The following is a 27,854-nucleotide window of genomic DNA, read 5'->3' on the forward strand; positions in this document are numbered from 1 at the left end:
GCTTTAAGCTATGTCTCCATAGCTGTCAATGGAGTTTTGAATATTGTTAGCCCCAAGATGTGGTTGTTATGCAGTTGTCTATGAACTACAATCATAGCTTGTGTTAGATTTTCACTAGCATAGAGAGCTGTCTTCCCTTGGTATTTCAATTAGACATTTTAATTAGAGTTTGAATTTCAACAGTCAATAGCCTGAACAATCTCTGTGACCAGGAAGTAGAAATGAATAAACCAAAGTTAAGTTCCTAAAGAGAGAGGAAGACATGGAAGGCAGTTGATACTGAGACCAAAAGTCTAAGACATAATTTTATGCAAAGAATGGCAAGGAAAACCTCCCTAAACATCATAGACAACAGTGAGAGACCAAGATTATTGACTCTCCTTAATGTGCAAAAAAATATTGAGAGTCAGGCCTCCCCTAGTGGCGCAGGTGGTTTAGCACAGCGCTGTGAAGCTATCCGCAGCCTCTGCAGAGCCCTTTCGATCCCAGCCAGCCTGCGAGGGTCCCACATCGTGCAGCAAACCTCTCCTGTCATGCCTGCTGCTCCCCTCAGCAGTGTATTTCATCAGTCTGCCTGTTCTGTTCCCCTCTCTGTCTCTGGTGAATCCTCTCACCCTCCCACGAATCTGGCCTTTACCCCGTTCTTGTGTAAATAAATAAATAAATAAATCTTTAAAAAAAAATACTGAGAGTATTTGTAGTATATGAATCCAATTCTGAATTGTTTAGACTACAATTGTTAACTCAGAGCACACCACACAATTAATGAGGCCAAGGTCACAAGTCTATTATTCCTTTGAAGGCAAGTTTAATTTCATTCTGTTGGTGCCCTATGACTGTAAGCTGCCATGGCACTTAGGGACCAAGAGGAGCTTTCTACAACTGGAAAAGTAACTTGAGAATGTGTTGCCTTGTCAGAAACAAACACAAGATCATTTACATATTGACCTTGGGTTTGCATTTTTTCCTGAATAAATCGTTTAACTTATTTCTAAATTCATGTTAATAAGATGGTTTACATTTTGCTTAATCAATCCTAATAAATGGAATTAATCTAGTTATATAATGAAAACTATAAGCAAATATTAGAAGAAAAAATCAAGTTCTAGTTTTTAAGCCCAAGGTAACTCTAGAATCACGTTGGCATATCTATTTAACTCATCAAAAATGGCAATACTGGCATTGGATCTGGATCAAATAATCATTCAGTTCTCTTTTTAAGTGGTCTAAATCATTTGCTGGAGGAGGTAGAAAATCAAAATGAAAAGGAAGAGACCAAAAAAGAGAGAATGGAATATGTGATTGTATAAGGCTAAAAGGCAGGGATATTTAATAAATTGATTCCCCAGTAATATCCAATTAGGTCTCCTGATAAATTTTTAGTTAGCCGTTCTTTTTTTTAATTTTAGTTTTATATTCCCCATACAATTGCAACCCCCTGATTTTGACCCCAATCCCTCCTTTCCCCGCCCCCCCCAAAGTGTGTCTCTTGTTCATAGTTGTTTGTTGATTTTGATTTCTTTCTTCCTTATAGTTACTATAACTTTAAAGTTTTGCTCATTCTCTGTTAAAGTAATCCCTGTGGTTTGCTTTATGTGAATATTTAGGCTTTAATATTTTAATATGAAAATACATTTCCTGTCACCTTTAAATTGCTTCCCAAGCTCCTGCACATTGCCGATATATTTATTAAGCCAAACAGACTTGGGGCATTCTTTGAATAATTATTTTAAGGTCTTCTTATTATCAGTACATAGATGCTGCCCAGTCATAAGTTGCACTCTTCATGAAGAGGAGAGGACAAAACCTTGCAGCGTTCACTGACACTTGCATTGTTCATTGCATTTGAGAGTTGCAACTAATCCCTGTTTTGGGGTGGATATTTTATTGTCAAATGAAGAGCAAATATAGTTCCCGATAAAATTAGCATAATGGAAGACTGCATGCATCTGTACAACTGGTGTGAAGATGACTAATTATAGGTTTGGATTGGGGAAACATATGCATCTAAATACATTAGAAAATATACAAATAAAGATTACCAAAATATAAATCCAGTCAGATAATTGAAAAGGAAGTGCTTGATGTAAGACCTATTTTCGAAATTTCAACACTTTTAAAAGTAAACGAACAAAAATTTCCTCTTAATTGCAATTGTATGGAAAAATTAGGACACTTTAAAAATCAGTGTTAGTAAATCTCAAATGAAAGAGTCAAGTATTTCTGCACCATATAAAATACTTAGCATTCTAAGTTAAGCGAATAACGATTATTGAATTTTTTGAAATAAAAGACAACAATAAATTCTAAATACCAAAGATATGCTTTAGAAGGTAAATAGAGTAATTAAAGGACAATTAACTCAGAATATTCAGAATTCTAAAATATTTTCTCTTTATCTAAAATTCTTTCTTGTTTCAGTTCTCCCTCATTTACTTTTCTAATTAACTCTTTTTTTTTTTCAGATATCAGTTCAGATTTAGCTCCAGCTGAGAAACATTATAAAAAAAAATCCTGCTTGATGGCCAAGCTCCAATTAATATTTGTTGAATTAATGAAAGAATGCCAAGAAGGGGAAAGCCCAGGAACCTCACATATCTTTATTCTCCCCACCTTCTACATCTCCCTCATCAATCCTTGAATCAAATTATCTATTACTATGATTAATCTCATCCAGGTTAGGTCAAGACTGTTTTACAAAAATAATTAACTACATTAATCTAATTTGAAATCCCATTAAGAAGCATAGAAAATTTATAGATGCAAAATACCATTCACCTTTTAAAGGTTTATCAGAAAGTAATACATGTATCAAAATAAATGAAAAATGAATAGGAAGCTGCAGGTAACCAGGGTATGACAGCAATGATATTTCAACTGATGACTTCCATTCTCAGCACAAAGGAGCTTTGGGCTTAACACACATTGTGGGATGGGAGAAAAGTTATTGGGCTACTCAGTTGGGAAGTGGAATGAGTTGCTCATATCAACCTGGATGCTCAAATGGTAACAATCAATAAAGGGATAGACTAGAAATTAACTGCTTTAAAAGTCTACTCATTAGATTGGGGGTATGGGGACATGTTGTCAAAATTTTAGTTATTCAAGATAAATAACTTCTGGAGATCTAAGTACAGAATACTATGATTAATATACTCTGCTGTTCACTTGGAATTTGCTAAGATTTGAACTTTTGTTCTCAAGACACACACAGTTACCTAGGTGATGTGATGGATGTGTTGATTTGTTGGTATTAATCATTTCACAGTGTATACATATATAAAAAATCACACTATATACCTCAAATATATGCAATTTTTGTCAATTATACATTAATAAAGCTGAGGAGAAATGAGGAACAATAAGGCTTCTGGAATGAAGGACTCCCTTTTCGTTTTAAGCTTCTAGGCTTCTGTGATTTCTTAGCAAGGTGTAAAATGTACAGTATATTAATTATGCCTGATTTTAAAAAAGGAATTACTAATTCTAAAAAAAAAGATAGCTTTATATCTGCAAACTCAGCAAAGAGAATTTTTTTATGAAATATGGGAGGAAAAAATTTACCCTGAGAATTTTTTATTGTTTATTTCATAATCATAAATAACTCTTCAATATGGCTGGGCATGGAAAAGGAGAGGAAAATACAGGCCAAAGAATGTGGTGAAAGCATAAGGATTATATGGTATTTCATACCCTAAGAATTCTTAACCACCTGTTCTTAATTTATGTTAAGGGTTTAAATTAATCATATCAGCACAGTGTGCTAAACCACATCCACCAACAACAACAACAAAAGTAAAACCAAACCTTAAACAAAATAAAATGCACTAATTATGGTGGTGGACTATGGGTGAGTTGGTGATGGGTGCCCTATGATGGTAATAACTGATGATGGCATCCAAATATTATCTCAATTAAAAATAAATATATCAAGATTTTTTTTAAATGAAATTAAAGGAACTTCCTTAAACTGATAAGCAGGTATCAAAATTCATTATTATATCACCTACACTTAAGAGTTAAACATTACAACTAAATTCTACAGAAATATAAGATTGACTACAATCATGACTTCTATTTTATATTTGTCGGATAGTCCTTGACAGTGTAGTGTGAAAAGAATAAAGAAAGAATTGTATTAAGAACTGGAAAGATAAAAAGTAAATGCCCATATTGAAAAGTGATATGATCATCTATGTAGAAATCCTGAGAATCCATAAATGAATTAGTAGTATTGAGAAGCATGCCGACAATCTATCTGGATATATAATTAAAACACAAAAACTCAAGATCATTCGTCTATCAGTAACAGAGCATTACAAAGCGTAACCAAAACTAGAATGTTTGTAACAACAAAAACATGTATAAAATATTAAGAATTATTATAACGAAATAATTAAACTTATTAGAGAAAAATTTAAATAAAATCAAGAAATATCACAAGGCTTTAAATACTCTCTGGGTACTCACCTAGTCTGCAGTGAAATGTCCAAATGCATCAAGAAGATGGGGATCGTTGGTAAATACGGGACCATCAGGAAAATGATGAAGAAAATTGAAATCAGCCAATATGCCAAGTACACTTGCTCCTTCCGTGGCAAAACCAAGATTCAGGGGCGAATAATGGGGACCTGGCATTGTTGTTCCTGCGTGAAAACAGTAGCTGGTGGTGCCTGGACCTACAACACCACTTCCGCCATCACAGTAAAGTTAGCCATCAGAGGACCGGCATCAAAAGACCAATAGAAATTCTACAATCTGGAACATTGCCTGCTTATAATAGATGGGTTAATTTATGTAAAAAAAAAAATTCTTTAAATAAATGGAGCCTTATCTGTTTCTATTGATAAACTCCAAATTAAAAAGAACTAATTTATCCAAATTAATTTATAAATATAATTGAATTGCAATTGAAACCCTGATGATTTGCTTTGAGACATTTAATAAGCTGATTCTAATTTTTAATGGATAGAGCAAAGACTCAATAAGCACCAAGGTAATTTTGAAGAAGTGGAACAATACAAGAATACTTAGACCGTTTATCTATCAAGATATCAAAGCCTATTATTTAATTGTCATTAAGGTGGTATGGCATTAACAGGAGCAGAAAGAAAGAGTTCAATGGATGTAGAAAGATCTCAAGACAGTTGGGTGTGCATGTATAAACTTTCATATATGATTTCAACTTACAAAATATGTAAAAGCCAGTTCCAAGTAGATTAAAGTCTAATTTGCTTTTATTTAGTAGTAGTGAGTAGAGTATGGTTTAGGACCCGGAAATACTACAGTGAATTATATACTCAAGGAGAAAATCTTATGTAAATTTATACAGCTAGTTGTACAAGAACATTATGTTGTTGTTGTTTTTTTTTATAATAACCAAAAATATCTGGCCCTCCCTGGTGGCACTAGGGGTTAAGCAAAGTACTGTGAAACTATCTGCAGCCTCTGCAGCATGAGTTGGATCCCAGGCTGGCCAGGGAGCTACACACATGGCACAGCAGACCTCTCCTGTCTCCCCTTATGTTCCCCTCAGCAGTGATTTCAGTAGATCTGCCTGTTCTGTTCCCCACTCTGACTCTGGTGAATCCTCTCACATCCCCTATAAACACCATACCACTTCTGGCCTGTACATCAATTCCTGTATGCATAAATAAATAAATCTTTAAAAAAATATATCTAGCAGCAAAAAAACTGGATAAATAAAATTCTGATGTATTAAGAGAATGAAATAATTTACACCAGCAAAAATGAACAAATCTGATAACATTTGGAAATAAAATATACTTAAATATATTCAAAAAGAAAAACAAAGTGGGAAGAGCAGTGAGTGAAATGGGTTAAGGAAGTCAAAAGTATGAACTTCCAGTTACTAAAAAAAAAGTTATGGGGCCTCCCCCGGTGGCGCAGGTGGTTGAGCGCCGCGCTGTGAATCTGTCCGCAGCCTCTGCAGCACCGGTTCAATCCCGGCTGGCGGGCAAGGGTCCCACATGGCAAGGCAGACCTCTCCTGTCTCACCCGCTGCTCCCCTCAGCAGTGTATTTTGTCAGTCTGCCTGTTCTGCTCCCTGCTCTGTCTCTAGTGAATCCTCTGACCCTCCCGTGAATCTGGCCTGTACTGCAGCTCTTGTATAAATAAATGAATAAATCTTCAAAAAAAAAATAGTTATGGGGTATAATGTACAGCATGGTGAAATAAATTTTTGTTGTCTGCATGAGTAGGATTTGGGGAGTACTTTATTATCTGGTCTTTATTCTCTCTCTCTCTCTCTCTCTCCTCTCTCTCTCTCATATATATATGAGAGAGAGAGAGAGTTTTCTCTGATGTGACTATAGAGAGACAAATATTGGCATTCAACTATAATTCCAGTGTCTTATTCCTTGAGTGGAATTGTGAATATGTTGTAGAGCAACCCCGATACAAAACGGGGTGCCTGACTGTGGGTCCTCACCCGCGTGCTTAAAAGGACTTATTAATGCTCTACTGCAGGCACACGTGAAAGGTTAATAAAAGGTTTATTTACAAGGGAAGGGGAAATGAGGAAATGTACAGCTCAGGGAGAAAAGTGGGAGACAAAGTTTTAAATAAGTCCTACCCGATCTGCCGATCAGGAATCCCAAATGGCGCTCTGAGAGCTGGCTGCCAGCCAGGAGCCGTGAAGCCAAGAGGCGAGCCCCCCAAGGCCCACGTGTTTGGTTTTTTATACCCAACCTGGCTGCTTAACTCCACCCTCAGGTCCCAGCCACCCTCCCTCCCAGCCACCCTCCCTTTGGTTGTGACGGGATTTGTCTTTCCCAATGTCTTGATGGCTTTGGTCTGGAGTGGGGGTGGAGTCCACAAAGCCTGTATGGAATTAGCTCAGGACATCATTTCCCCCTAACAATTCCCCCCTTTCACTTTTCGCCACCATGTCCATGGTGACTCAGCTGATGGCACAGAGAAAGGATAAACCTTCCCCTTTTCATGAGGACTGCCAGCGGGCAGAGTTAGAAGAGGAGGAGCATCATATTTTAAATACTTTAAATACATCAGGACATCATTTCCCCCTAACAATTACAGAATATTCTTTTTTTTAAGATTTATTTATTTATTTATTTATACAAGCACTGGGTACAGTCAGAAGCGCGGGAGGGTGAGAGAATTCACCAGAGCCAGAGCGGGGAGCAGAGCAGGCAGAAGGACCGAAGTACACTGCTGAGGGGAGCAGCGGGCAGCAGGAGAGGTCTGCGCGCCATGTGAGACCCTCCTCCGGTGGCCGGGGAGCAGCCGGGGATCGAACCAGCACTGCAGAGGCTGTGGGCAGCTTCACAACCCGGCACTCAACCGCTGCACCACCGGGGAGGCACCCCAGAATATTCATTTTTTTTCTCAATTATACAAATATATAATTGCATGGCAAAACTGCAAAATGAAATGATCAATAGATTTAATCTTTCTTAAAAAGTTCTTAACAGGTACAATGTGCAATGAAGTCGAGAACGCCAATGGTTTGGAATGAACATTTCTGGCATACATTAGAAATTTATTCTACCTTTTCCTTCTCATACTCCTTCTATCACATTTGGTCCCTTTGCTTCCCTCCCTATATAATCTCCTAAACGCAAGAAAATTCAGAGTAATCACTACTTAGCATCATTTGACAAGACATTTTGTCCATAGTTCCTTGAGTTGGAGTCCACACATTTTCAAAAAATCAGAAACCAGGCCTCCCTTGTGGCTCAAGGGTTAAGATGCAACCTATGAAGCTGTCTGCAGCCACTGCAGCATGAGTTCGATTCCCCTGGCCAGCCAGGGAGCAACCCACATGGCACAGCAGACCTCTCCTGACTCGCCCACTGCTCCCCTCAGCAGTGTATTTCAGTCAGTCTGCCTGTTTTGTTCCCCACTCTGTCTCTGGTGAATCCTGTCACCACCCCCCAACCCCCGCACCTTTGGCCTGTACCCCAGCTCTTGTATGCATAAATAAATATATCTTTTTAAAAAAAATCAGAAATCATCACAAGGTATATGATGATAATGATGATGATGTTAATGATTCATAAACATTACCTAACTATAAGAAATTGCTAACAATTAAAATTTACTGTACTTCAGAGATATCTTAAGGAGGTATTTGTCTTATTTCTGAAAAATATCACCTAACTATTTCGCTTAACATGGTCAGAAGATAACTAGCTTAAAGATTCTTTAAGAAATAAACAGAGAAAATTTGTAAATAATACAACTAAATTTCAGAAGATATACAAATTTTAAAACTAGGTTTTTAAATCATGAAGTGCATCCCTTCATCCTGAGGAAAACAGTTGAGATAATGTTAATTGCTTTCTACTCAGCATACTTCAATTTATTTTTGCAATATTATATTATTGTGGTATCTGAACTGAATAAATAATGGAATATTAAATCCCCATGGTAAATTAAGAAAGAAATCAGTGTAATAACCCTTCAGAAATAACTTTAAGGAGAAGATATAAAATCAGTTATACAATCCATTAATGAATCAGATTTATTATATTTTTATAAGTGACTTTTATTTAGAACTCAATACTTATTTCTCAATATGCACAATTATCTAGAAATTAGACAACTTGTGCATGGAAATTTTATCATTGATATTTTGCTGTAATGTATCAGAGTCCATAACTTTGGCATCTGACTGGCTGTATTCTAATTCTATCACTTACTTGCTATAAAATCTTAGGCTGGGCCTCCCCTGGTGGCGCAGGCAGTTGTGTGCTGCACTGTGAAGCTGTCCGCAGCCTCTGCAGCACCAGTTCAATCCTGGCCCTCCCACGAGGGTCCCACATGGCGTGCAGACCTCTCCTGCCACGCCCGCTGCTCCCCTCAGCAGTGTACTTCGTCAGTCTGCCTGTTCTGTTCTCTGCTCTGTCTCTGGTGAATCCTCTCACCCTCCTGCACATCTGGTCTGTACCCCAGTTCTTGTATAAATAAATAAATAAATAAATAAATCTTTAAATAAAATAAAATCTTAGGCAGTCATCTTTTTATACCCACACTAAGGAAGACAATATTCATTCAGGTATTTTGGGAGTTAAACAGGTTAGCCCAGGCGCTGAAGTAGAAGCTGGTATATAAGTTTTAAAATAAATGGCATCAACCTCATCATCATGATACCACCACCTTCGTCATCCTCACTGGCCTTGTGAATTAGATGTTATCACTAGTTTACACTGAACAAAATTGAGAGTCTGAGAAGTTAAGTAGTGCAATGTTGTACATATGCAAAAAGACAGCACAAGAGATCCCAAATTTGTCCATGTCTGTAGAGCCAGAGTATTAGTCTGTAGTTTGAGGATGAATCTAGAACTGTCAGTACTACTTTTGGAGTAAGATTTGAAAAATCCAACATATGGAAATGAGTGCAGTAAATACCGCTTTCTGAGAAAACTGTGTTATTACGACAAACCTTGGTTGGACCCTGTAATTTTCATTTATCAACACAATTCAAGATTGAAATGATAAATCTCAAATTTATCAAGTCTTAGCCATCAGCTTCCTTATTTTAACAATATAATATAAATAACAGTATACCAGAAAAAAAGAAAAAGAGAACACCTTTGATCCATTGATGGAAATCTACCCCAAATTAAATCTTATCAAAAGCCTGAATATACCATTTGTGGTGTATGTCATGGTCAGACCAACCATATAGCAAGCACCGTGTGATCAATGCCCCAGGAGCACAGGGAAATAATTTCTGCAAAAAAATTTCAGAGGCAAGTCAATTTTTATCAAGAGTTCTTAATGTGGGAGATAATGTTTGGCTAAAGCTTTGAGTAATTGTGATAATTTGATAGAAATAAAAATTTAGGTTCAAAGGACTGTTTTTACAAAGTTCTACTTCATTTGAATGAAGGACTTCAGAAGGTAGAATTTAAAGTTGACACAGGAGTCAAACACCTAGGATTGGCTCCACATGCTCAGAAATTTGATTTTGTCAGCCTTCCAAGTCTGGGTCAATTGCTGAGGATGAGACTCACATTAATCAAGTTTGCAGAGCCTGAAGTATAAATGAGAATATCAATTTATTAATTTACAACACAAGTAAAAGCATTTGGAAGCCAACTTATAATAATAAGACGTTTGCCTGGCAAGCAAGAAACCAGAATAAGAGAGATGATTTTGTTGTAAATATTCAGCATTGGGCTATGTTAATCAGTTGCCTTATCTCCAGAATAAATAAATTCCTGACAAAATTAATTATTTGAATGTGCAGGTCAGACTTATGGAGGAATTGTTTGTGTAATCAGATGGATGGGCTATGTTAATATGCATTTTACTGGAACCTGTTTATCTGTGCCTCTCTTACATGTCTGCTCATCTGCCTACTGAAACATATTCTTTACTGAAGAGAAAATGTTTAATTTTATTCCACATTTTATATTGCTAGAAAATCCAGTTAGGACTGTAGAACATTACAGCATTTAATTCACCATTATACACTATGTAGTCTTTATTAAAAGTAATATATGGACATTTATTAAAAATTTTGGAAAATATTAAAGTGCTCAAAATGAAAAATGAAATCTCCTTCCTCTACTCACTGTTTCCTTCATTCCTCTTCAGTGGAGGCTATTGTTAGCAGCTTGGGGTGTATTTTTACAGCACTTCTTAGCAAATAAAAATATGTGTATTTTTTTAAGGCAATCAAACTACATATAGTGATCTCCAACTTGCTTATTTCACTTAAAAATATAATTATGAATAATCTTCCAAAGGCAACACTCACCAATGTAATCCATTCTTCATTAGTGGTTTCGTAATATTGCATTGTACATATGCAACCAAATTTATGTATCCAATTTAATATGATTCCTATTGCAATGATAATCCTGATTTAATGGACATTTGTGTCTGTCACTCCATTGTCAAAATGAAAATCTTTATAGATTTAGTGAGTACTTGTTTAAGTAAATCTTATCATAGACTATGTTGGAAATGATATGTGTGTTTTACAATTTCAAAATTTGTAAAATTTTCCTATAAACATTGGAATGAAACTTCTGGACACTTCTGGCAAAGGGAATGGATGGTAGTACTGATTTTTTCCATATTTTAAATAACATGGGATTTTTAGAAATGTTTAAAATATTTTCCAGACTGGTGAAAAATCAGCTAAATTAGACTTTAATTGCTATATTTTAATTAGTAAGGTGAAATTTTATGTATATTATTTGTTATTTATTTATATGGTGTATATGTATGTGTGGGTCTGTGTGAGTGTATGTGAACTCACTTTTAGATTTTTTGCCAGTTTTGTGCAGTTGTTCATTGTTTGCTAAATTAACATTTATTTATAGATTAAGGAAATCGTCTTTTCTATATATATTAAAAATGATTTCCATAATTTAGTTTGCTTTACAAAAGTTTTGTTAACAGTGAATCATCTAGAGTTTTTGTACCATTTAGAGTTTATTTTAAGAAAGGTAAGAATTCAGCTTTTTCCTTAAAAAATAGTTATCCTAATCCAATTTATTGTGGAATCTATTTTTCTGTCACTGATTTTTGAAAACCTGTATTTATCATGTACTAAATATCCCATACAAATGGTTCTATTTTTATACTCTATTCTTTTCCATTGATTTGTCAACCCCTAAGTCATTATTGCATAGTTTTAATTAGTGCAGCTTAGTATAAATTTAACAGGAGCAGTTATCACCGTTACAAAAAACTTTGTTTCTTCTTATTCTTACACATTTATTTATGTGCATCAATTTTAGGAAAGTTTTTTTTAAGATTGAAATCAAGGATAAGAATGATGAGGATGGATGAGGGAGATAGAGAATAATTATGCTAATTCAATTTATATTTCAATTTATTCAATATTCAATTCATATTTACTTATATTCAATTTATATTTCATGTTGAATGAAATAATATTGCTACTTCTCTACAAGCACTAGTTATCACTCCATAGTTACTAAACTTTCCTCACTTGCCTCAAAAATAATATAAATTATGTTTACATATATCCTTAAAAATTTTGGTTAGGTTTCTTCTCAGGTGTTTTGTGCTTTATTATCATTTTAAAAGGCATCTTTTCTATAGAGGAAAGAAAGTTCCTGGTTCAATTTGACCTGATTACAGTACTGATTCTTTTTAGCTTAATTTCATAATTAAGTCTATTCTTTTTTGCTTATCACCTAAATTCATGCATTTGGACGTTCTCTCATTAATGCCTCCTAAATAATTTTTCATGATGTTCTGTCCTCTCTGTTGCTCTCAAACATGCCCAAATTCAAACACGTTATCATGTGTTCCCTGGAATATGACATGATCTATGTCATCCTTTCAAAAGCATAGATCTATGTATTTCACTTCCATACTTGAATTTTTTTAATAATTCCCTGCAAAACCATGGAAGGGGGAAAAAAATCCAAGTTTCTTAAATGTGCACAGCACATCTCAGTCATCATTGTCACTCCCTAATTCACATTTTATGCCCCATAAACACCCCACCGTGCTCCCTGAAGCTTCTGTCTTTGTACTTTGAACTTCCCATTATCTCTTCCAAGACTACACCCTCAATCATCTCTCCCTTCACTTGAATAGCTCTAACTGCTCCCTCTGGAGTGAGCATGGTATGTTCCTCAAAGCTGCTCCAGTCCCAGGCTGGATTGCATTCATTTTTTCAGGGTGCAGTAACACTGTGTACAAACCAAGTTATTATTACATTTTGCATTCCAATTACGTGTCTAGCTAGTTGTCAGCCAAATATGTGGAATCACTGAAAACAGATTCTATATCTTAGTTCTATTAGAGTTCTTTTGATGTGGGTTTTCTTAAATGAATGAATGGAAAGATCACACATTATCAAGGTCTGTTTTGTATTAAGAACCCAATTCTAGATGCTGCATCTATAACAGTGAGTAAAGCACACAAACGTATCTACTTTCATGAGGTTACATTCTAGTGGATAAATACAATCAATTAAAAATAATCAATTAAATGGGTAAGCTTATCAGCAATGCACAAAAATGAAATAAATGGAGCATGCCAAGCAGAAAGTTCCAATTTTGTAGAGAATTATCTCAAAATACATTAATAGATTCTGTTAAATTTTTAAAAATCATTTAATTTTCACAATTAAGAAACTTATTCTCTGCTGGATAGAGTAAATCTCAATGGAAAAGGTAAAGTTTGATGAGGACTGTAAAAAAACACTAGAATTAATGAGCTGTTGATTATAGTTGGCTGAATAACTGGTTCAGTAAAGTTAGTAAATGAAGTGATTTGGAAAAGGGAGATGTTAGTGGTAAGAAAATGTGGTAATGGCAGAGATTGATAATAACACATTTTAGAATGTGTCCACAGATGGGGAGAGGGGTGGTTTCGGAAGTGTCCAGAATAAAATTAATAAAGGTCAACTATCTAAGAGTTCAGGTTATTGAGAGAATCAATCACTTACATAGAGATTGAAATCCAAAAGAAACCTGCTCTATAAATCTATAAAACCTATTTAAAAAATGAGACTTCCTTCCCCACCCCTGGAGATAGTTTGATATGAACTGGAAGAGTTAGACTAGACTAAGCAGAGGTGATGAGTAATGTCTAAATGACATGAGAAAGCTAATATTCCATATAAAAAATAGAGAATAGTCCAAAGATGGCAGTGAAGTAGAATGACCAAATAGTTCTGGTTTGCCTAGAATCCCGGGTCCCAAGAAACTCCTGGTCACAAGTCAAACCATACCTGGAGTAAAGAGAACATTTAGTCCACCTCAATGCTCCATGACACCAGCGATGAGAAAGAAAGCACAGTCACAGCCTTTTACATCCTAATGCTGGTGTGGAGACAGTGGCTGGACCATTTTATCTGGAGACTCTGGAACTGTGTGACTCCATTTTAAATCATAGAACACAAGGACTTCCTTACTGTGACACAAATGTATTAGGGCAAGGCCCACAGCATCTGGAACACCCAGCTCTCTCCCCATTGCCAAGAGCAGGTGGAAGCTGGGAGGCAGCATTTTTCTTTGTACGCTGCACAGATAGGTACAGTAGTTAGCAATTCAAAGTTCTATACTACTATTGCCCAAAAATAGCTTAATTAGTTAAAAAATTAATGTTGATAGATTACTTTAGGTCAGCCTCTTTAGAATGTTATTCTTGATAGTAGCTACATCTCATTGAGGGCCTAGTGTCTCATGATAGCAATTTCTGAATCTTAGGTCAGTTTGCTAGAGGTTAGCACCACCCAAATTTGTCCAAAGAGATTTGCATCAGAAAGCTATTTATAAAATTTATAGCAAGGACTGGATTTATGCACCATCTGGCAAATTTACATCTTCTTAGCAGTTGGGAAACTGACCTGAAAAGGTGAATTAAAATAAGAAAAATCTGCTTAATGAATTTGGGAAAACAAGATACCTACTTGTGCGGCCTTCAGCACTCATTCCTCACTCAAGTAATGGCGCTTTGGTGAGCCACTATCACATGGACAACTGAGCTCGTCTACAGAGACAATACCTACCTGTCCAGTGGAGTGAATATTTCTGGTGACTGATGATGACATCTTCTCCTTTGTATGTTGCTTAAGAGACAATGACAAATTCTTTCTTTTTAAGTTTCATTTTTATAGACCTCACAGGGACCATAATTTTCAGTTTCGTATTCGTGATCTTATCATTATCCATTCCAACCTACAATTTCCAAGCTAACAGATTATTTTTCATTGACTACATTTTAGGGTGGCTGCTCCAGGGTGACATGTAGAGATAGATGCATCTTCATCTTATCTCTAAGTTGTCTTAAAATGACATCATGGTATCAATCGCCACTGAGAAGCTTTTCTAGAGACAGAACTGAACCCCGTGGATTGGCAGCTAATTCCATACCAGCAATCATATAAATTCCTGTCATAGAGAGTAGCACTGCCTGTCTTGTCCCTAAATAAAGTGCCCTATCTTAATCAATGTAATTATCTTTCACTAATGAATCAATCCCCACATAGGCAACTCCCACCCCCTTGTCTCCTTGTTCAATTGAAACTGAAGCTCTTAACATTCTATTCCCAAGAGTACCCTGCAGTACTTCATGGGTGGCATGTTGGCAGTGCTTCTCAAACTTTAATGTGTGAATTATCTTGGGATCTTCTGCAGGTTGATAAGACCCAGTGAGATTTAACATGCATGGGAAATGCTAGTACGGAGACCACATTTCCAATAGCAAGTGTCTGGAACTTTCAAACCACATCATCTCTGAGTATTAATTTTTGCAGCCTTCATAATAGTAGTCTCCCACCAGGGAACTTCTACGACTGCTGGATCTCAGCAGCGTAGTTTCTCCATGTTTCTCCATAGCAGACCCCAGTAGGCTTTGCAGTCAGGCTCTTGCTATGTCCTGCCTTGCTGAAAAGCTTCTTGGAGTGGTAGATAACTTAGGGTAACATAGCGATTAAGAGGCTGGACACAAGGGCCTCCCCTGGCGGCACAAGCAGTTGAGCGCAGTGCTGTGAAGCTGTCTGCAGCCTCTGCAGTGCTGGTTCGATTCCCAGCCGGCCAGGGAAATACCCACATGGCACAGCAGACCTCTCCTGTCTCGCCTGCGGCTCCCCTCAGCAGTGTCTTTGGTCTGTCTACCTGTTTTGTTCCCTGCTCTGTCTCTGGTGAATCCTCTCATCCTCCTGCGCATCTGGCCTGTACCCCGGTTCTTGAATAAATAAACAAACAAACAAACAAACAAATAAATAAATAAATAATTCTTAAAAAAAAAGAAGCTGGACACTGCCATTCAAAAACAGTAACCTTAGACAATTGTCTTAATTTGTATAAAATCTCAATTTCCTCATTTTCAAAATAGGTAAAATAATAAAAGTTTTGATAATAATTTTAATATCATAAAACATTTAGGAGTTTTATCAGTAGCAAAGATATAATGTGTATAAAATCCCAAACATATAGCATGCAATGAATGTCAATTTTATTGTTACTGATATTATTATTATCTTTGTGCTTTCTCATGGAATCAATGCTATATCTGCCTCTTAATACTTTTCTGAATTCCAAGGCATTTTGTCCAAACTTTACCTTAAAGTGAGGCCTTATTCTCTTGTGAGGCTGTTCAAGAGGCTTAAAATAGCATCTATCAGTACTTCTTAAATAATCTGAATTCATACCTCAATGAAACTTGGAGAAATAAACAGAATCCTCTTTATATCCTCATTCCACTGAAAAGCTTAGGTTATCTATACATATTGAATGAGAAATTCTATAATTTCCCAAGGTAAAGCTAATAGACTTTGAGTTACTTGGGAAAAAAACAATTCTTTGCTTAGAACAGAATTCATCATTCAAAATACACATTTGGCAGCTGCTAAAATGTAGCTGGGTGTTAAGTGAGAGAGGTGAGTTAGCATGAGATAATTCTATTTCCTAGAGTGCTTGTCTATGATTAGGCTGATTTTTTTCCCCTGTATTTAGCAGCTGAAAAAGCACTTTGGGAATGGCTTAATTAATCCTTGAATCCTGTCAATTTTACCCTCCACTGGATAGGCACTAAGAATTTGTATTTAATAAAGCTCTTTTTTCTCTCCTATCACCTGCTGATTTCTGCAGGAGACCTACCTAACCCCATAATTTGTATTCCTATTTTAAAATTATGTATAACCAACATCTAGGTGACTCCTATTAATAGACATCTCCAGGTGCAGGAACAAAGAGTTATCTTTGTGTTTCACAATGATGCACACTTTTGCTCTCACCATGGGTAATTTCAAGTTCACAGATTTGTTTATCTGTGTACTTCCTGAAGAGCTCCCCCTTCATCCTAGGAAAGCAACACCATATGTGATCCACACCATTTTGGAGAGCAGAAGATTTTGTTTTCTCAAATTCCAATCAGTTTGGTTACCGTTATTTCTGGTTAGAATAGCAGCGATTTTTTCCTTGAGTAAGCAAAAAAAATTCTCAGAAACTAAGATCGCTCATCTAAATGGATAAGCTATATCACAGTTCTTTAATTTCTAAGGGAAATGGAAGAAATGAAGACTATTAAAGAAAAGGCTATAGAACATAGGGTGGAAGAGGTAGAGCTGGCTCAATTCATGGAATAATTAAGGCAATCTTAAAGCCAGTCGCTTCCCTGTCACAAGTTCTCTTTCTGACTTTCTGGGCAACAGATGAAATATAGAGAGCTGTCAACTCAAGCACTGGTAGGCAGTCCAACAAATCACTCACATGGAAGATAAAGTGCCTTTTATTCTGTCTTCACCTCCCAGCCAGATTTATACTCAAATCATTATAGCAAATGAATCCATGGAGAGGAATTTTACAGAGGTGGGACAGTGGCATGATAGCCAATTAAAGTCTCCCCTACTCTTCATATGCAAACATGAACCTCACGTTTGAATCTTACCTCTAGTCCATCATCCCCATGTTACACCAGGGAAGACTGGAGGCGGGTACTAGTCCCCAGCTGCTGTCAGTGAGCTTCTCAACTCTGACCCTCGGCCCTACCCAAATGACCACCTCAACACTAACTAGAAGATTTTATTTCTTAAGCACATTTTGAAATCATTTTAAACAACATACAACGACCACATTTATTGCAAGTAGATTCTCAATATATTAAAAGAAGTGTTTTCTGAAACAAAATTATCTTAACTGAAATAACTATTCATGGCAGATTTTTCCAAGCATTTACCTATGCATTTTTTCCATGGAAATATTCAGGATATTTTGACCAGCATTTTAAAAACCCTACTATAATATTAGTATTCTCTCCCAAAGAAATATGATCTAGAATCACTGAAAAAATGTCAGTCACACCTGTAACTATGTCGTACACAAACAGACTGGTTGATTTCTTGACAGATTTGTCTGCTGTCGGACCCAAACTGATCCAGCCGGTGCAATTGTCAACACAGCCAATGTATCAAGTGTTGTCAGGCTCGGTTGAAAATGAGCACGCTTTTTTAGCATCACTAACAGCTACCTTAATAAAGCTGCCACCATAGCCAAAGATAGCTTCTTGGTATCTGAGAAGGTGAAGAAACGGAAGGACTAGATTACACATCTAGAAGCAACTAGAGAAATACCGCACACTCTATCAATTGAACTTGCTGTTTTCTCATTTGATACTTATTAAAAAAGTTGCAAGTATTTTTAGTGATTGTGCTACACAAAATAAATCAAATTATGAATGAGTACTTTGTGATATCGCTGTAATGTATGAATGTGTGTGTGTATGTTCAGCACATTGAAATTAAAATTCATAGAATTTTAATTCTGTGTTTCCTAAGTTATTGTGAATTGTTTGATTCACTTGCTTTCTTTTCTGTTAAGTACACACACACACACACACACAAGCACACACACACATACACACACACACACATACAATTACAATTGTCCTTGTGAGAATTTCCTGTTTGATAGAACAGGTTCTTTGAAATCTGATAATACATTGGTATTTAATATGAAGTCTTTACCACTTCAACTTGCACTTGTTTGTGTATTACCTTTCACAATTTCTCTATTTCAAATGTTTTTTATTATTGACAACAAGATTAAAAGTCTACAGTGTTGATCATCTTCCACATTCTTTTGTGTTAGCAAAGCTTTGAAAAATATGTTGCACACCGGGGAATTGTGAGCTCAATAAATATTAAATGCAGATGCAATTTTTTAATGCTTTATGTACCACATATAGGCATATGGTTCACCAAAAGTTAACTACATTGAATAGTGTTTTCCATATTCTTTCAGAGTATACACACACAACCTTGCTGACATATTCCTAGCAAGACCATTCAGTATACATGGTTATGTTTTTGATATAAGTAAACAGATCATCTTCCCAAGTCATGAAATACATATCAGCCTCCTATTATTTAGTGCAGCAGGTATGGTATCACTGTTCCCAAACTTATTTGGCCAGTTCACTCTCAACGCTCATTATTTCCAACTGTTTTTGCTATTACAAACAAAGTTCTAAAGAAGATTCTTGAACATATATCATGGCATAATTTTACAAGTGGATCTATAAAGATAATTCCTATCCATAGACTTGCTGGTTTACAGAATGTGATCATTTTTCAACTTGACGAATATTGATTATTTGCCATCCACCACAGTTGTACTAATTTAAGTGCCCGTGGTGTCTCTATACTCTCCACAGTACTCATACTGTTATTTACTGCAGCCCAACTCATAATTTTAAAATTGTTAGTAGTTTCTTCAAGATATTTTTGGATAATTCAAATCATAATATATATGAAAACCCACACCACCAGGTTTTACCACTCTGGGTTAAGGATCCTTTGAAACTGCATGTTTGTGTGGGTGCCTTTATTTTACCCCAGTGAAAAAGTACAGATTTTGATACGATTTTCAAAGGAGTTTGTGACCAGTTCTCTCTACATCCACAAAAGTCCACCTATTTTCAGAAAAAAATTTAATAAGAAATGTAATCATTTTGTAAGCAGTGGCTGAAGCCCAAAGGTTGTTACACATGGTGCCCCCTGGACGGGGTTGCTGGTGAGAATAGATAGGCCCAGGGAAAATGCTAAAAAGTATGGCATTAATGGATAAGAAATAGAAGGTACTGCAGAAGGGGGCGTGGATTCATTCAGTCCTGGGGATTCAGCATTTCAGATTCAGCATTTGGGGGGGTCAGTGGATTCCGATCCTTACTGTGCTTATCTTCCAGAAGGCTGCCGTGGGTCTCTGAACATGGAGAAGCCTCCAGCAGCCAACTGCAGAGAGGAAAATTTGGAGTCTGCAATTTAGATGAGCAACTGAAACTGTTCCCAGTTTGCTGCTAGAACAGCCTGGTGGGGAAGGCAAAGACCTGGAGCTGGAGTCGGAGCCGGGCACCTCGCTGAGCTGTGTGAGTTTGGCCCGTTTGTCAGGTCTTACAGCTGCTGCAGCAGCTATTTTAAGTGCCGCTTGTCTGGTGCTGCACTGGGGCATCCTGGCAGTTCCAAGAGCATCTCCTGTTGCGTCTTCTGTTGTCTCTGTGAGTTGGAACCTGGCCTAGAGTCTGGCTGCCGTGTGCTCCAAGCCAGCAGAGAGAGGAAGACGCCATCTTGGACACATGGCCTATTGTTCCAGAGAGGAGCTCTGTGTCCTCAGTGGCGGGAAGACTCCATTATAACTGCTTTTGTTTAGGACTGGAAAACAATGGACACTGCTTTGGGTGAGGTAAACAGCCATTTTTGGCCTCAGTAAGTCTTTGTTTTTCCCTGGTTTGTTAAATAAATCCCATTGCCATTGTTGCCTGAGCCTGAATAGCCTTGCAATTGTGAGCACAGGTGAAGAACTCAGACAGCGACCAGTAAACTATGTGGGTGGTGTCCTTGGCCAGTTTTGGTGCCCTTTGCTGCCCTGTATCAGTTTGATTTGTTTTCATTAATTTAATCTCATTGTGAAAGTAGTTAATTTTCATCATTTTTCTATATTCCTAATTTTTTGAAGTCTTGCTGATAGAAATAAAGGATATCTTGAGTTTAAAAAAAAAGAATAAAATGTGACATCACTTTGGTCATTATTTAAGATTTTAAAATCCTAGAAAATGCCTTATTCTCAAACATCTGAACCAAGACTAAGTTACCAGCATCCTTCCTCTCTTCCCTCTTTTCCTCCATTCCTGCCCACCTTCTCTGCCAACCTCCCATTTTATCCCTCCAGCCTTTGTAGGTGATGCTGCTCTTGCCATTTCTACCTGCACACTTGTTATCTTTTAAGTTTACATAAGTGTATAAAGTGGACAGTCATCACAGTGGGATGGCCTCACGGCTATTCTTAGTCCCGATACTAGCTCAGTGACAATAACAGCTGAAATACTGGAAAACACGAAGTTTGTCGTTGGGTTTCATGGCTCGTCATCCTAACATATGCATAAGGAAAATTAGTAAATCAGGCTATTTTTTGCCTTCCACACAATTGACAGCCAGTGCCTTGAAATGCTTTGTTTTTCACCATTTGTACATCTAGCAAAAAATAGATGGGACTTGCTTTTGCAACAGTGTATCAGTTGTATGGCTGTGGCATTTACCAGCATAAAGGGGATTAGGCAGGGAGTTGCTTTCTACTTCTCTCAGATTTAGAGTCTCCCTTGCTCTGACTATGTAGATGACCCCATCTCAGCATTATTTATTTTATTTTATTTTACTTTTTTAAAGATTTATTTATTCATGCATACGAAAACCAGGGCATAGGCCAGATGTGCGGGAGGGTGAGAGGATTCACCAGAGACAGAGAGGGGAACAGAACAGGTAGACTAACTGAAATACAATGCTGAGGGGAGCAGTGGGAGAGACAGGAGAGGTATGAGTATCTTGCTGGCTGGCGGGGATCAAACCTACACTGCAGAGGTTGCGGACAACTTCACAGTGCTGTGCTCAACCACCTGCGCCACCAGGGAGGCCTGCCTGTCTCAGCGTTAAAGGACTGCAAAATCTACCAAAGGCTCCAAATTCTCTTATGGTCTATGAGAACTGAGAGTGAACCTACTTGGCCTGGGATTATTGCATGACAAGTGGTGTAGACGGCAGGTCATTTCTACACAGACAGATATGGAGTCCTCTGAGTCCCTGGGAGAGGTTGAGGGTGGCCATCCATGAGCATGTGGTACTCAGTGACCAGCCTTCTTGCCCAGTGGCCGCCTACCCTGGAATGGCCAGAGGTAGATGGATCCCTGTGGCAGTTGGAACGGGCCCTGTGCAATATACAAAAGATCTTAGACAGATATAGTGCCTGGGCGGTGGCAGGAGCTGCGGGATGTATCCTTCTCACAGCTCTACAAGAGCGTATGTGGAGAGAAGAATCCAAGGTCTGACAACTGGTGGATGACACACAGCCCTGTGAAAATGTTTGATGTTTCTGGAGAAAGAGGTCCAGAGAGATCAACTCCAGAGATGCCAGGCTCCTTCACAGAAGAGGAGGAGGAGGCTGGACCTTTGATGCAGGTTTGCCCAGTAGTTGCAGAAAAACCTGCCACTCTAGAGACATCAGGCTCCTCCTCTAGAAAGGATGAGAAGGCTTGCCCTAAGGTCCAGGTTTGCCCAGGGGTGACAAAGTGTTGAAGCACCAGCAGCCCATATAATCAGCCCAAGGAGGTCAGGCCCACACACGAAAGCGTAACTGGTAGACTTGGGTAAACATTTCCATCAGAAACTAGGGGAGGGTCTCCCCGGTGGTGCAGCAGGTTGAGCACTGTGTTGTGAAGCTGTCCGCAGCCTGTGCAGTGCGGGTTCCATCCCCAGCCGGCCGGCAAGAATCCCACATGGCACAACAGACCTCTCCTGTCTTGCCCACTGCTGCCCTCAGCAGTGTTTTTCAGTCAGTCTGACTGTTCTGCTCCCTGCTCTGTCTCTAGTGAATCCTCTCACCCTTCCATGCCTCTGGCCTATACCCCAGCTCTTGTATAAAAATAAATAAATCTTAAAATGAAAGAAACTAGGAGAGCCACTTGAAGCTTAACTGCTGCATTTGTGGGACCTGGGGGAGGATGGAATAATTTCTATGACACAAGAGATGGAGAAACTGGCTTCAGTGACTGTAGGGTAAGGTAAAAAGTGTCAGGTTTTCTGCCCTCCTGCCATCAGGATACATGACGGAACCCTGCGGTCCTGAATGCATGCCTGATGGCGGCACCTGGAGTAGGGTGTGGGCATAGGTATATGGGATTCACCTGGGCTGAGACTGGGCTTTTAGGGAGGCGTCACGGGGACGCCAGCAGAAGCTGAGAGAAGCAGAACAAATAGTAGAGAAGAGAACCAGAGAGAGCAGAACCACAAGAGCAGTAGAGATCACCAGAGAATGCCGGAGAGCCCAGATAGAGTGAAGACTTTCCGGGGGCTGGGAGGCCTGCCAGTGTGCCAGGTAAATCCCAATAAAAGCCTGCAAAAGCCACTGAGGGCTCCAGGACTCTCCTCCTTTACCCGGTGTAGGGTAAGGTAAAAGGTATCAGGCTTTTCTGCCCTCCCGCCATTAGGATGGATGACGGATCTGCGGTCCTGAATGCATGCCTGATGGCGGGCACCTGGAGTAGGATGTGGGCATAGGTAGATGGGATTCACCTGGACTAAGATGGCTTTTTTAAGGGCGGTGTCACAGGGATGCCAGTAGAATCTGAGAAGAGCAGAAGCCGAAGTAGAAGCGAGAAAGAAGCAGCAGAAAGCCAAAAGAGAAGCAGAGAGAAGAAGAAGAGAAGCAGAGAGAAGGCCAGAGAACCCAGACAGAGTGAAGACTTGCTGGGGGCTGGGAGGCCTGCCAGTCTCCCGGCCCCCCAGCACCCTTGCCTGCTGTGTACCTGGTAAATCCCAATAAAAGACCTGCAAAAAACTACTGAGGACTCTGACTCCTCCTTTACCCAGTCTGCATGGGATCAGAGAACCTGCTCAGTGGTCATTCCTGACCCTACACCCGGTCTGCTGGTTCAGAAAACCTGCTCCGTGCCCTTCCTGCCCCTACAGTGACCCTGCACCCATCATTGAGACAGGCTGCAGAACAGCCAGTGGTATGACCAGGGTGACCACACTCTGTCAGATTGGTTAATGGCTGCTTTGCAGATGGTATGGGCTGATGTGGGAGAAGCCGTGATAAATGTACATTCAGCTTACACAGGTACTTCATGAACTGGGCATGCTGTAGGCCATGTTGTTTTTGTTTTTTTTTATATATTTTTTAATTTATTTATGAATACATGAACTGGGGTACAGGCCAGAGGTGAAAGGAGGTGAGAGGATTCACCAGAGACAGAGCGGGGAACCAAACAGGCAGAAGGACCAAAGTACACTGCTGAGGGGAGCAGCAGGCACAGCAAGAGAGGTCTGCGTGCCATGTGGGACCCTCGCGGTCAGGGATCAAACCGGCGCTACAGAGGCTGCGGGCAGCTTCGCAGCCCAGCGCTCAACCGCTGCGCCATGGGGAAGGCTCCAACCATATTCCATTTGAAAGGACTGACGAGTATTTTCACCTGCTTTACATTGTGACTCATCTACCTATTTCTGGTTGTGACTGATCCCACCACCTGACTGTATATACCTGTGATTGCTTCACCTGAAAATCATCTCATCCATTACCTCATCCTTCCTCTTTTCCTCTCTAAGAATCCCCTCTCCAGAGGGTCTCCTAGGGACACATTTTGGGTTTGGGACGGAAACTATGCTCCTCTAATTGCAATTCTTTGCTCTTCCCAAAGAATTCACAACTAATCTTGCTGTTCTCTCACTGTCAGTTAGCATATAGGTACAGGTTATGAGTCACAGGTTCTAAATACTGTTCTGAAAGACCTGCATGTATTTTCTTCTTCAACTGTGTAGGGTAGGTAAAAGGTATCAGGCTTTTCTGCCCTCCCACCATTAGGATAGATGACGGAACCCTGTGGTCCTGAATGCATGCCTGATGGCGGGCACCTGGAGTAGGGTGTGGGCGTATGTAGATGGGATTCACCTGGGCTAAGACTGGACTTATAAGGGTGGTGTCACAGAGACACCAGGAGAAGCAGAAGCAGAACCATGAGAAGAAGAACGGATGGAGAAGCAAAACCACGAAAAGGCCACGAGAGAACGCCGGAGAGCCCAGCTAGAGTGAAGACTTGCTGGGGGCTGGGAGACCTGCCATCCTCCCGGCCCCCCAGCACCCCTGCCTGCTGTGTACCTGGTAAATCCCAGTAAAAGCCTGGAAAGCCACTGAGTGCTCCAGGACTCCCCTCCTTTGCCCGGTCTGCTGGATCAGAAAACCTGCACTGTGCCCTTCCTGACCCCTTACAAACGGTCACAGAGATACTATCATAAATTTGAAATTAAGCCACAAAGAGGTTACATACTTTCTCAATAATATCCAGAGAGTAAGTGGGATATAGAAGAATCAAAATCCAGCAGGGTGTCTTCAGAGCTCCTGATTTTGCTCACTCTCCACACTGCCTTTTTACCTCTCCGTGTATTCTACAAATTCCTACTGAGGATTTGTGTATAGGATACTGCAATGTGTGCTAATGATGTATCTGATCCTGGTCCCGGGGTGTTCATAGCCCCATGAGGGACACAGCCAATGGGGTGGGAAAGTATTCAAGGGTAAGTGACACTATTCACAAAGGCAAAGGGATGTGAAAGCATGAGGTGGGTTAAGAGACCCTGAATAAAAAAAAAGAGTGACCAGTTAAGCCAGGGCCAGAGCTGTAAGAACTCTGATTTCTGAAATCAGCCATTTGATACTGATTATGAAATGGTGAACACTTTATTTTCCCCATTGTTCTGTTAAAGTCAAATTCTCGGAGGGTCTCCCTGGTGGCGCAAGGCATTAAGAACAGCACTATGATGCTACCAGCAGCCTCTGCAGCACAAGTTCAATCCCAGGTCTGCCAGGGAGCAACCCACATGGCACAGCAGACCTCTCCTCTCTCCCCTGCTGCTCCCCTCAGCAGTGTATTTCAGTAGATCTGATTGTTCTGCTCCCCACTCTGTCTCTGGTGAATCCTCTCACCCACTGCATTTCTGGCCTGTACTCCAGTTCTTATATACATAAATAAATAAATATAAAAGAAACCCCAAATTCTCGGAGAGAAGTAATCTCCTCTCAGGAAGCCATTTTGGCTGGCTTTGCTTTGGTGTATCAGCTCCCATTTTAGTATCCAGGCTCCCTCCTTAGGGAAATCCCCTTCATAGTGCTCCCATGATTTTTGGAAAGTCTTGCATGAGACGGTCCTCACTGAAGTACACATATGGTCATGCTCATCATTGGGTCCCTGGCACAATGGTCCAAGGGTCACGAAAGCATTTGACCTCTAATTTTACACTCTATTTTCATGAATAACAGGATATTTCCTAAGGCCTTGAGTGTCTTAATCCAATCATAAATACTACTGTATCAAGACAAAAAAAGATCTCTTTCTTTGCTATTAGAATTTGGTATCAAAATAAATTAATGAATAGACATAGGAAGTGCATTAGCTAGCCCCAATTGTGAAAAAGAGTTAGTGAGGGTAAATAAAGGTCAAGAAAACGTACACTGCCTGAAATTCCTTTCTCTGAACCTAATAAGATTTTTTTTACTGTTCACATATCAGGAAAGCAGTCTTGTCAAGTTACAAATCAAATAAGTATTTTATAGAAAACTGAGATTGCAGGTGCTTCTTTAAAAGATCGGCTTCTGATACACAATTAACCAGTTTACCCTTTTACTAATCTTCGATTCCTAAACTAAACACCTTACCCCAAATAATTGGCATAAGGTGAAAAAGATTCTGCCCGTAGATATCAGCATCTATTATGTTAAGAAATAATCAATAAGATTTCAAATAGGGCCTCCCGGGTGGCGCAGCGGTTGAGCGTTGGGTTGCGAAGCTGCACGCAGCCTCTGCAGTGCTGGTTCAATCCCCGGCTGCTCCCCGGCCACTGGAGGAGGGTCCCACATGGCGCGCAGACCTCTCCTGCCACCCGCTGCTCCCCTCAGCAGTGTACCTCGGTCTTTCTGCCTGCTCTGCTCCCCGCTCTGGCTCTGGTGAATTCTCTCACCCTCCCGCGCTTCTGACTGTACCCAGTGCATGTACAAACAAACAAACAAATAAATAAATAAATAAAACATGCCTCTATAAAAAAAAAAAAAAAAAGATTTCAAATAAATGTAAGCTTGCAATTGGTATTTACTTAACCTCCCCATTGGCCAGAATGAGTGATTACATTTTCAGTACTATGAACAAATACAATTTTGAAACGTCTTCTGCTTTTCAGGTTTAACTTAATTTTCTTCCCTAGTATATTTATTAAACCATTAAAGACCTAAACATAATTCTAGCACATTGTCTTCTTCTACTTTCCAAGCATTCGTTATTAAAAGCATCCTGGGTGCTTGAACTCGCAGTGTTCCTGAGGCTTCACTCATTGCTCTGGCTGATAATGTCAGAGACAAATCCTGCATCATTTGTACTCTGTGCCAGACTTTACTGAACTTCCTGGCTCTGGAGACTTTTTTTGTGCAACAGAAACCTGAATTGTATTTAGCCTGTTGCCTCCAACTGATTTTTTGTGTTGACTTGACATTTCCTGCCTTTTATTTATTGTGTTATTTTCTCTGTTTCAGTTGAACTGATTGTTAAGAGGAAAATTTGACTCCCTTGGCATTTTTTTTTCCTTTTTGCAGAAGCATCAACATAACCACAACGTTGGCAGCTTGCCTCTCTGAGTCTCTGACCAGTGTATATACAACTGACCTTTGTTAGTTCTCATTTGTATTCCTCTACCTTTATAATACCTAGTGGAGATATTGCGATCACTGTCCCCTTGCTGAGAAGGATTCTAAGTGATAAAGGGCTGCAAAGTTGGGTATGCCTTGACTTATTGATATAGTTCTTTAGCTCTAAGATGCTACCAAGAGGATCTTAGCACTGAAATGGGCTAGCAAATCTGTGGAAACAACAGTTACATTTTACAGATAAGTGAACAATGACCTGGAGAGATGAGGAGATTTCCTCAAAGCCCCCTAGTGATTGTAGAGGCATGCCATTAAAGAACCTTATCTTCAAAATTAAGGCAATGGCTATCTAACTGGTCTCTCTGTTGATATTATAATGATCCTGACTGCTAAGAAGCAAGCTAAGGGTGCAATTGAACTGGAGTGACTTATGCTAATAATTTAAATAAAAGCACACACTTGTGGGCCTCCCTGGTGGCACAAGGGGTTAAACATCAGACTATGAAGCAATCTGCAGCCTCTGCAGCAGGAGTTCGATCTTGGCCTGCCAGGGAGCAGCCCACATGGAGCAACAGACCTCTCCTGACTTACCCGCTGCTCCCCTCAACAGTGTGCTTCGGTCAATCTGCCTGTTCTGTTCCCCACTCTGTCTCTGGTGAACCCTCTCACCCCCTCACATCTCTGGCCTGTACCCCA

The 27,854-nt window shown here is 39.2% G+C and overlaps 1 long non-coding RNA gene across 1 annotated transcript in view; it reads left to right on the forward strand.

Moving 5' to 3' along the window:
• The window catches only part of LOC129145348 (uncharacterized), a 514,917-nt gene extending 495,229 nt beyond the window's left edge, over positions 1 to 19,688 (forward strand). Inside the window, exon 3 of the long non-coding RNA XR_008550848.1 lies at positions 19,672 to 19,688. This is a non-coding gene — a long non-coding RNA (uncharacterized LOC129145348). The remainder of the gene's footprint in view (positions 1 to 19,671) is intronic.
• Positions 19,689 to 27,854: the final 8,166 nt, after the last annotated feature.

This window comes from Talpa occidentalis, unplaced genomic scaffold (genome assembly GCF_014898055.3).
Source record: "Talpa occidentalis isolate TD23 unplaced genomic scaffold, MPIMG_talOcc4v2.1, whole genome shotgun sequence".
NCBI classification, from domain to species: Eukaryota; Metazoa; Chordata; class Mammalia; order Eulipotyphla; family Talpidae; genus Talpa; species Talpa occidentalis.